The 12,565-nt window shown below is 38.8% G+C and overlaps 1 pseudogene; it reads right to left on the minus strand.

Moving 5' to 3' along the window:
- Positions 1-4,784: 4,784 nt before the first annotated feature.
- LOC137268710 (toll-like receptor 4) lies at positions 4,785-9,008 on the minus strand (annotated as a pseudogene).
- Positions 9,009-12,565: the final 3,557 nt, after the last annotated feature.

The following is a 12,565-nucleotide window of genomic DNA, read 5'->3' on the forward strand; positions in this document are numbered from 1 at the left end:
GTCGCATACAGATTCAGACGTGTCTGTATGAACAAAAGAAGACTCCCACTGAGCTTAGTTTGAATTATTTCCTTGTAAATAATATCCACCACTGAAAGAGTATTGCGAATGCTGCTATGGCCAATTAGGTAATGTTTGTCAGTCTTACTCCACATTCTGCCTTCATCACCTCATATTCCACATCCTGCCTCATATTTCACACTCCTCCTACATCACCTCATATTGCACATTCTGCCCACGTCACCTCATATTGCACATTCTGTATACAACACCTCATATTCCACATTCTGCCCATCTCACATGATATTCCACATTCTGCCTACTTCACCTTCATATTCCACATTCTGAACCCACCTCATATCCACACTGTGCCCATCCCATCTCATATTCCACATTCTGTCCACCCAACGGTATGCTCCACATTCTTCCCATACCATATCATATGCAAATTCTTCCTATACCACCTCATATTCCATATTCTGCCCACCCCTCCCCCTATTCCACATTCTGTCCACCCAACGGTATGCTCCACATTCTTCCCATACCATATCATATGCAAATTCTTCCTATACCACCTCATATTCCACATTCTGCCCACCCAGTATCATATCCACATTCTGCCCACCCCACCTCTTATTCGACATTCTGCCCACAACACCTCATATTCCACATTCTGCCCACACCACCTCCTATTCCACATTCTGCCCACCCAGTTTTATACTCCATATTCTGCCCAACCCTCTTCCTATCCCACATTCTGTCCACACGGCCTTATATGCCGCATTCAACGCACCCCAACTCATATTGCACATTCTGACCATCCTACCTCATATTGTACATTCTGACCACCAAGTCTTATATTCCACATTCTGCCCAACCCACCTCATATTGCACATTCTGCCCAGTCCACTTCATATTGTAATTCTGTGTACACGATGTGTACATAGATACCACGGTTACGATATGATATGTATCTCGATACCAAGACCACGATACGATATATATCTTGATACTGAGGTCACGATATGACATGACTCTCGGTACCAATGTCAGAATATAGAACATATCTTCGATACTGAGGTCACGATTCGATACGTAATGCGATACTGAAGTTATTGTAGGTTGCGTATCTTGATACTGAGGTAACGATATGGTACATATCTCGATACTGAGGTCATGATTCGATGCATATTGCGATACTGAGGCCACGATATGATACGTAATGCGATACTGAGGTGATGGTAGGATGCGTATCTCGATACTGAGGTGATGGTAGGATGCGTATCTCGATACTGAGGTGATGGTAGGATGCGTATCTCGATACTGAGGTGATGGTAGGATGCGTATCTCGATACTGAGGTGATGGTAGGATGCGTATCTCGATACTGAGGTGATGGTAGGATGCGTATCTCGATACTGAGGTCACGATACGATACGTGTCTCGATAGTGTATGTCGGCCGTTTCGCACATAACAAGCAGTCATATTCCTAGGATGGTAAGTTGATACCATAGCTCACCAATACCCAAATAATTGTTAACAGTTAACCTAAGTAATATCGTTAGACATTTGGAGATTAACTCACCTGACTACAGACCAAGCACCCATCAACTACCCTCATCAAGTCAGTTTTGACTGTTCTACTTAAAAACAAACAAACAAACAAACAAACAAACAAACAAACCAATGATATAAGTTCTCTATTTCATAATCTGTCCTCTTTGTATTTGACAAAATGTAAAAATCTGTGTTGAGTTTTCCCTCAAATAAATATTCAGTGACATGAGGTACAAGGTAAACAATTATCTATTTACTTATCATGCAGATTGCAGAATTCTAGATGTTGCCATTAAATCACTTATATTGTTCCCTGGGAAATAGTATCATGACCAAATTTCCTAAAATATCAACTACTGGGGCAATATTTATCTTTATTTATTGATTATACATCTACACGCTATCCAATTATACAAATAAATACACCAATACTTTGAAATACAAGTACTTAGATCACGCCACATGCATAAAACATCAATATTACACCATGTTTTTGAGGAATTGAAGGAAGGTCTTAACTGCTCTCTGAGTCTCGTCAAGATAGTGGCTGTTTATGTCTTTGCAAGATGTCACAAGATCATCTTTAGTCTTGATTGTTGACCGACAGTCTTTTTCATAGCACACCCAAAGGATGCAAGTATTTCGTCTTTTCTTCATACTGAACCTATAGCCCCTATAGCCCAAGTATTGACTGCTCCATTGAGAATAAAACTTTTACCATGAACTATTATAACGTTAAACAACTCGTACCAAAACGTCCATGAGCTTTAAATATGATAGTTACTTGAGGCAAATTTGTATTTTATTACATTTTGTTGATGAAGATAGGACCAAGATAAACAATGAAACATTCAAACGCACACACGTCCGTTTGTTCACATAACGGCTCCTATGTTTCCCATCATGTGTTCTCTATGACGACCCTGCTTGCTTCCCTTGTAGATTTTAGCACATCTGTGCTTTCAGAGATGTATATTTTACACACGATCTGACGATATGTTGATTTTATAAGTCACTTTTACTATAGAAGAATGATTCGTACAAACCATAAAACGTAATAGCACTATTTCCTACGAACTGGCTTTTAACCGTTAAGAAAAGACCTCATATTTACTGAAGGTTAATAAACTCGTTATGTCCATTGTTCTTGCAAATGTTTTATTAGCATAACTGCTTAACTGACCTGGGGCAATTATTTCACTTCAAAACAACACATAAAGCATGAATGCATGAAGATGCTTAGCTAGAAGATTGTTGATGTGTGGAAACAGCATCCAGCCCCGACGGTCGGCACTTCGGCCAGTTGTGCTCAAGCGTCACCGAGTGCCACGTCGTGCCTGGTGCACACACCATCTGCGGTACAGGAGACAACATTGGGAAGGTGTTTTCTTCCTTGACCAGTCGAGATTGCATCTGGGCAGTTCAGATGGCAGGGCAATAGTCTACAGATGGCGAGGTGAACAGTAGGCTAAGACAACACATCTATTGGTCGGACACAATGTGTCGTTGTCCCTGGCACTCTGACAGATCTGCGATACAGGGGTGAGGTCATTAGGCCTGTCATATCCATCCTCTCATTCAAGCGAAGAGACGCAAATTAACGCATCAAGAAGATTTCCTGAGACAGCAGAGCATTCCTGTAGTGACCTGGCTAGCTTTATTGAGCACATTCATTATAAAATGGAGCGACGTGTACGTCAAGCGTATATTCCATATTCTGCCCACCCCTCTTCCTATCCCACATTCTGTCCATACAGTCTTATATGCCACATTCAAAGCACCCCAACTCATATTGCACATTCTGACCCGACATTGTCAAGCATGCGTTGGTTCAGACATAGCACCAGCATTCCTCAACCTTATTCTAACAAACAGTAACGTCTGCTTAATTGAAATTGTGTTTATGGATGTACATGCAAGGCAGGCACCAGTCTCAAGGTCAGATATCGGTAGCTGACTCACAAAGCCCCAGAAAGCAAACTGTCACTGATTATAAGAGCGCAGAGGCGACAAAAGCAACCAAGAGAACACATGGAGTAAGCAAATGCGATGGTGATGGTGCTATTTCTGAAAGTGAAGCAGCTGAAAGTGACTGGATGATCTGGAGCCTTGAGCTAACTAAGTACAAAAGTAGGAACTGACTAGTACACTTGGGTGTTGTTTTCATAATTACTAGCCATACATATGTTCCACCAAATGCACAGTGATAAAGATAAGCAGTCAATGATAGCAATATGGAAACCGAAAATAGTCACATACCCAAATGCACAGTAATAAAGATAAGCAGTCAGTGATAGCAGTATGGGAACCGAAAATAGTTACATACCCAAATGCACAGTAATAAAGATAAGCAGTCAATGATAGCAATATGGGAACCGAAAATAGTTACATACCCAAATGCACAGTAATAAAGATAAGCAGTCAATGATAGCAATATGGGAACCGAAAATAGTAACATACCCAAATGCACAGTAATAAAGATATGCAGTCAATGATAGCAATATGGAAACTGAAAATAGTTACATACCCAAATGCACAGTAATAAAGATATGCAGTCAATGATAACAAGGAAACCGAAAATAGTCACATGCTGTCTTTGACATTGATCATTAATTCTTCAAGTATCCATGGTCTTTACAAGGAAATATTTGGCATTTCCTACTGAGTGGTGCATAAATAAAAGTCTCCTTTCTTCGGACCCAGTTCCGCGTTAGGCATTATTAACGGGACCGGTAGAGGAAAGGGTTCGTCTTACCACACGTTGTGTAATTAGACAATCAACAATAAAAATCATCAGAGTTGTAGCCACACACACAGTGGAACAAAGAAGGGACATTTCTGCTGAAGCTGACAATTTCCCATTTTCATAGGAATTAAGTTGGGAACGGAATATGCGTTACTGAAAAAAATCAGGTGTAACAGTGGTTTCTGAGGGGGGGGGGGGGGTGGGTTACAAAACAGAAAGGTCTTTATGGACCTTTCTTAGAAAGGTGTCATCAAAATGGGAAGTTCAACTCATTAAAGTTACACGTTTTTTTACAAGCTCAAGAGTTGAAAATAGCTGTACGCAATAATACTCATCGAGAGTCAAGCATCGTATCACATACAACTACAAATATAGCTATATTTTTAATTTGGAAGACGAAACAATTTGCTAAAGAACAGAAAATGTTGGAATATATATGGAAATGTCAGCTTTAAAAGAAGTGACATCAACGCATCAGCACATTACATCCTACGTATTGCTCGCTCTAGATTCTGCCAGAACACTTCCTGATCATCCTGATCATCCGTGTACTCTACACAGGAATCTTGACACATCAATTCCACAATGTCAGGGGGCAGGTCTTTCACAGGGATGTTCTCCAAGACAACAACCAGCAGGATGTTCCGTCCAGTGTAGATACTCTCCATCTTAGCCATCTCCACTTCGTACTTACACCAGTAGCTCCTCAAGAAGTGTCTTGACAGGACAATCATCGTCTTCCTGCTGGATTGTACAGCATTTAGGATGTTGGCAGCAATAGCTTCTCCAACAAGTCTCGGTGATGAATACAGAGCTTTAGACCTTGCATCTCTTCAAGCCTCTGCCTCATGTTCCTAACCACAAGTCCACGGTCCTCATCAGCGTAGGATATGAAGGCATCAAACTCGAACTCCTGATCCTCCTCTTCTACAGGCAGGTAGCCTCTGTGTCGGTTACGGGCAACGTAGTAGAGGTACCTCAGTTTCCACCTGTATCTGTACACGATGCCCGTCACGGTAAATATCAGGACCAACATGATGAGACTGAGCACCCCAATCACAACACCAATGTAGGATGCACAGCTCTTCTCCAGTTCCATAATGATGTCATGTAGGTTGGTCATGTTTTTCTGGCTACCATCAGAACCCGTACAGAGTAGGTCCTGAACACTATAAACACGATTTCGTTTCATGTCCAGCCACTTCAAGAAGCTCAGTGTTTCACATGTACATTTCCATGGGTTTTTATCAAGTCTCATTTTCAGTCCTTTGCTCTTACTGTCATCAATCTGATTTCTAAAGATGACATCAAGCTCCTCAAAGAGATTATCGGATAAATCTAAAAGTTTCAAGTTTTTCAGGTCTACAATGTTGCCATTCCACTTATTCAAATAGTTGGATTTTCTATGCCCTTAAAAACGTCTCTTGGCAGACTACTCAGTTTATTATTTGATAGATGCAGATGTTCAAACTTGAACAACATACTGAATGTTCCATCAGAATATGTATAGCCAAGATAATTGAAACATATGTTCAGTATTCTCAAGGAAATGAAATCATCAAAGAAGTCTGTGTTTATAAAATCACAATAATTGTGGGACACATCAATGAATTCTAGATGATGAAGCCCAATAACTGGTCCAATCCACTGTGTAAAGACATTATACGACAGATCCAAAGTCTTTAGTATATTTTTGCCAAATCTTATTCTAGGAATGGCGTAACTCATTTTTGCGTTCCTGACTGAAAATGGACGAGCATGGGATAAGTGACCCGACGAAGCATCCACAAACTGCAGGTTGGTCATTGATGTTAGTGTTAGAAGATACAAACCAAATGAAAACATGTTTTCTCGCATTGAAACAACTTTCAGAGTTTGTGGCATGAGGATGGGTACTCGAGGATCCAGTATTTCTATCCGGTTGTCATCTATGTGTAATTCCTCAAGGACCATATCAGACATGTATTTAACATGCTCCGCGGTTACGAGAATGCCGATACCTCGATATCTGTACAATTTATTTGCTCTTAAAATTTTCAGTGAAGAATTACGAAGACCTACAAACTTGCAAAAGCCTTGTCTAATCCAAGATCGGAATTGTGGGACATGTCTAACGTGTACATGTTTTGGAGATTCTCAAATGCAGATTGACTAATATGATAATATCAGTTATTTCACAATTCGAAATGTCTAAGTGTGTTACTCTATCTTAATAGCGGAATGTTTCATTTGAAACGTTCCTCATATTGCAGTTTCCTCCAATGCTCAGTTTTGTGATGTTGGTGTATCTAAAGCCTTCTCCAAACATTTGATTCTTCAGCCCATCAGTGTAAAGTTCCTGGCGGGATAACAGATCCTGGAAAGTTACGTCTGGGTACTGGATTTGTCCTTCAGATTCTACAGGAGAATTATTTTCCATTTTCAGAACCTTCAGTTTCTTATGAAACCGGAACAGTCCTTTTGGATAAACACTTTTGGACAAGGATAGTTGATTATGACTGAGCACCAGAACGTGTAACTGTGTCAGCTCACCAAAATCGTTGCTCCTAAGCATGTTGAGTTTGTTGAATGACACATTCAGACGTTTCAAAGAGCTATACTTCCTCAGTTGTTTGCCAATATATGGCATTCTGTTATGACTGAGAGTCAGCTCTGTGATATTGTATGGGAGGTGACCGGGAACCGATGGTAGGGATCTATTTGAACAATCTGCAATGACTTCATCCTTTGTTTCGAAACAACTGCAGAGGTGACAATCAAGTGATGATCCATCTGCTGACACAAGGAGCAGCGTCAGCAATATGGCTATCCCAAGTCCAATCTGAAAGGAATTATCATTCTCAATAGACTGAGTTATATTTCTTCACAGGCATAACTGAACGCTTCTACACAATTCTAACATTCTAAGACTGGTAAAAACACTACAATCAAATTGTGATGAAACTTGATGCTGACAAAAATGTGAAATCCTGCGCCTTAAGTAATACCTCTCACAAGCATGTATAAGGACAAGTAAATATCCCTACCTGAAAAAGCACGGGTAATTGTCAAAACAGTGATAAGTTTTACAAACTTCACTGTTAGACATTTGTAAATCAACATTACTTTATGTCTCTCTTTTCTAGATCTTTGACGTTCAGCTAAATGAGACAAGTACGAAATTTTCCAGTTGAGAGTCAAACCAACAGCTGATTGTGCTGATTTCTTCCTGCTCTAAAGCATAAAGTAGTAGTGCTCACATGTACTGGTTATGTCATTAGTTCATTGTTTTTGCTGTAGATAGTTCTTGGTCTATGTCCCTTGTATCAACTGTATTGTGATGGTTTGGAATAGCCTTTCTGGAATGACAATAGCACTCGTATAAAATCGTACACATAATATCTGTTGTTTTTTAACTTTCCTTATGGTGTACATTCCTATGTCTTAAAAGCCTTTATTAATCTTCGTTTGGAAAAGTATTTTGAAAAAAAATAAATATAATTAACTTCCTTGATTAAAACTAAGATTTATAAAACATACATGGGGTTTGAAAACTGAAGTTGGTCTCAAAGGAAGGGAGGAATGCAAACCTTTTTACACTGCAACTATTTCAAACAGCTTAGGATTGTGATCTTAAACATCAGGCGATCGTAACTCCCATACTTTAACAATGGTAGTCGTAGCGTTAAGATCGCTGTGTGGAACGTCACCCAGGTGTCTTGTGACAGGGTCAAAGCCACAACCATGATGATAATTGCAATAATCATTCAGCCGTGATCACGATGGGTAAAACCAAGCACAGCAGTTGTTTCCTTGCACGAAACCCACCTTTCCTCAGGTGCAACAAGAGAGTATGTTCGGTTTGTCAGACAATGAAGTGGTGGTTTATGTTTAGGCATTATATATCTCGTCACTCGCGTATTTGTTGCCTTCAGATATGGGGAAGAATATCACAACAATCTGAAATCCAATCCCCTTTTACAAAACAACAAGAGACTTCCTCTGTGTCTTTACTTAAGATTTTATATAGGTTCAATTTAAGTTCAGTATTTCATGGCAGAATACTTCACGAGGAATACCATGGTTACGTCCAACAAGGATTTTTATGTCAGTTCACATTTATTGTTTTGTTAGGGTTTTTTTTCAAGGAAATTGAGTTGACTTGATTCATTATGATAAAATACAGGTTGTAAATAGTAAGTAAAATTACAATATGAATATACTAATGTACAATAACGAGATTGTAGGTAAAAGTACCTTTAAAGATGTGTTTGTATTTTGTTTAACGAAACTCACAGCTATATTTCAGCTATTCAGTTTCTAGCGGCGCTTTGTAAATAATCGAGCCTGGACCAAATATACCAAACATGAGCATCGATCCACATAATTGGAACATGACGGCATGTGTCAACCAAGTTCGCGAGCCTGACAACCCCATCCAGAGATCTAGTCTACGAGATTGAACGCAAGAATGTATGAGGTTGTCAATAAGGATTGAAGCATATTAATTGGCGGAACTAAACTTAGTGTTCAGTAATGTGTGTGCTAGAAAAGAAACCTGTGCAAACAACACACTGTGCATAGAATGGAGTACAGTTAACTAGTGTAATAAATGGAAAAAGACAACATTCAGTGAAGTTAGGTTTCGGTTTCCAGAAATTTACTTTTGTGTGTTCTCATTTGCTATTTGTTCAAAAGTAAAGGTAAACACTTACCCACAGGTTCATAGTTGAGTATTTGAACTATCAACACCTAGCACGTTCTGTCAGCTGCCCGAGACAGTTTTACACTACAGACGTCTGTCAGACTGTTCTGTAACTTTAAACTACTTCCTGGTATAGTGTCGTATAAAGATTCAGCTGCAGGCGTGTCTGTATGAACAAAAGACGACTCCCTCTGAACTTAGTTTGAATGACTTCCACGTAAATAATATCCACCATTGAAAGAGTATCGTGAATGCTGCAAATGGCATGCACAGTGGCCACATAATCTATATCCAAGTTACATCACCTGATATTAATTAATGTGTTCCACATCACTAAATATCAGCTGATATTCTACATTCTGCATACTTCACCTCATATTCCACATTCACCCCACAATACGTCTTATTCCACATTCTTCCTACATCACCTGTTATACCACATTCTGCCTACATCACCTCATATTCCACATTCCTCCCACACCACCTCGTATTCCTCATTCATATTCCATATTCTGCCCACCCCTCCTCATATTCCACATTCTGCCCACCAAGTCTTATATTCCACACTCTTCCCTACCAGTCTTATATTCCACATTCTGCCCAACCCACCTCACATTGCACATTCTGCCCATGCCATCTCATATTGCACATTCTGCCCAACCCAACACACATGCCACGTTCTGTCCACGTTGTCACTCTATTGGCGTCACCAAGCTATTCTTGTCTGCCCCCTCGTAATCATGCGTATTCCTGTAACTCGACGTCACGATGCATGTCACTTGTCATTGCCTCGTACACCCTCCTACAGTACACTGCTCTGTGGCATCCGTTATCTTGATTTGCAGTTGCCTAGTTCATGGTTACGATATGATACGTACCTCGATACCAAGACCACGATACGATAGATATCTTGATAATGAAGTCACGATATGATACGAATCTCAGTACCTATGCCACGATGACACACATATCTTGATACTGAGGTTACGATACCATACGTATCTCGATACCAAGACCACGATACGATAGATATCTTGATAATGAAGTCACGATATGATACGAATCTCGGTACCTATGCCACGATGACACACATATCTTGATACTGAGGTTACGATACCATACGTATCTCGATAGTGCGTGTCCGACTTTTGGCACATAACAAGCATTCATGTTCCTAGGATGGTAAGTTCATAACATAGCTCACCAATACCCAAATACTTGTTCACAGTTAACCTGAGTGATATCGGTTACAGTTAGACATTAGGCCACCTGACTATCGGCCAAATACCCAACAACCACCCTTATCAAGTCAATTTCGATTGTTCTATGTAAAAATAAACAAACCAGTGATATAAGCTCTCTACTTTATAATCTGTCATCTTCCTATTTGACAATACAAAAAATATCTTTCTTTAGTTTCCCCTCAAATAAATATTCAGTGATATTTATTTACAGTATCATCCAGATTGCAGAATTCTAGATGTTGCCAGTAAAGTGAAAGCGTGAGTTGCGTATTCTCTCTGCTATGTAAACAAGAACAAATAATTGTAACAATTGTCAGGTACGTTAACCGAACAGCACGACAGATAGACCTGAAAGAGAATTGATAATCTAAAGTCATCGACACCGCCGCGGTTCGTTTTTTTTCGTATATATCAATGCAAGATGTCACAAGATCTTTGATTGTTGACCGACAGTCTTCCTCATAATACTTCCACTGGAGGTGAGTATTTCGTCTTTTCTCTATGCTGAACTTTACAGCCCCTGCAGACCATGTATCGACTTTTAACGCCTTTGGGAATGATTTTTTTACCATGAACTATGTTATAATGTTAAAGACCTCGTACCCAGACATTCATGACCTTTAACTATGATAGGTCTTTTTTTCTATTGTCAACCATGATGTGTCAGAGAGTTTTTTCTTTTTTTTTAGTCGTTTTAATTTCCATTTTAATTCACAGATATACTACACATGGCAAGGCAAAATATATCACGTCTTTCAAGTATATTGATATACATGTACACGTATATAGATACATTGAATATCATGACAATTTCTGTAGAAGATATATATGATTAAAGAAATACGGTTTCTTAAAGCGAATACAGTGGGAAGAGATTAGAAATGTCAACTGAAATTATATTATACGAGCGCTTTATTGCTCATGCAGAACAACAGATAAATGTTGCTAAAGAGATCTAAGTTATTGTTTTTCCTGGCTATATACTTTTCGGTTGTACATGTATCTTTCAGTAGTCTGAGAAATCTCTCAAAAGAGGGCGCATGTTGTTTAATGTTTGAAACATAAATGAATCAATTGCCCATAAGTATAATATGATTTAGCATTTTAGTATTTAGTGTTGAATTTTGTAAAACAGGCATTACACTGGATGTGGGTATTTGGAAATTGTTCTGCATTTTGTCAAATGTTTAACTAAATCACAGTAAAAGAATACATGTGATATCTTCTGAGATATTGTTACAGAGATTACATGTATCAGTATCCACTAATTTCATCTTCAATAGTTCCTTCTTTGTATGAATTATTCTGCAAATAAGTCTTTATTGGAAGTGTAACAGCACACAATCACTTGTACATTCCTGTAGAATCAATTTCCATCAATATATCATAAAATATCCTTGAATCTTTAACAAGTCTTGAACCAAGACATGAGTTCATATCTTGGTGTACACTATTAATGTTTAACTGATTTAAGGAAAGAGTTCTGTTAACTAAAATTTGTCTCCAGTTTACTGAAGTGTTATTTAAGAAATGGTGATAATCTATGAAGGTTCCCCTTATTTCAATATTTTCTATTTCTTTTTTTTTTGCCTCTACATATCCACAGAAAAAGAAAAGGAACATCTGTAGTGATAAAGCACAACATCCTAGTGAAGCCTGCACAGGTTACGTGATGATCACGGTGTCATATAGTCAATTAGACAAGAGCTTTGTTAACTCATAGTCGTGGTGTGCTGAACGTACATGTGTAATCGTTGTGGTCAAATGCGTGTATCGCACAGTTATCGAAGTACCATAAGGGTACGAGAGATTTAACTCTATATCTGATAGAAATGATAACAATAACATGTTCCTAATAGAAACGAGACTGTATGAATGGAAATAGCTTTGTCTACCTCTATAATGTTTGTGACAAATACAAATAAACAGCTCGAGTTACAACAACATAGTGATTGGTAATAGTCACAGAGTCGTACAAACAAGGAAACAATAACTTTGTTGACATGTAAGTCTATAATCATAACATGCCAAACATGCATCTTAGTGGTCGAAATTTGAACAGATTTCGAAATACATACTATGAGAATATCGTGATAGTCACGGTCCTGTCCTGTTTATGACCACTACAAATACATTTAAAGAATGGAGAATCCTTAAAGTTAAACTACAACAACACAATGATGTGTGCACAAGTTATGTGATAGTCACGAGATCATCAAGTGTACAATTTTTTATTGGCATTTATTTCAATACAACCATATCACGCCGAACGACCTGCATGTGTGGTCTCAGTGATCGAAATGTGAACAGTTCTCAACTTACCTCGAGATTTTGA

The sequence above is a fragment of the Haliotis asinina genome, chromosome 16 (genome assembly GCF_037392515.1).
Source record: "Haliotis asinina isolate JCU_RB_2024 chromosome 16, JCU_Hal_asi_v2, whole genome shotgun sequence".
NCBI classification, from domain to species: domain Eukaryota; kingdom Metazoa; phylum Mollusca; class Gastropoda; order Lepetellida; family Haliotidae; genus Haliotis; species Haliotis asinina.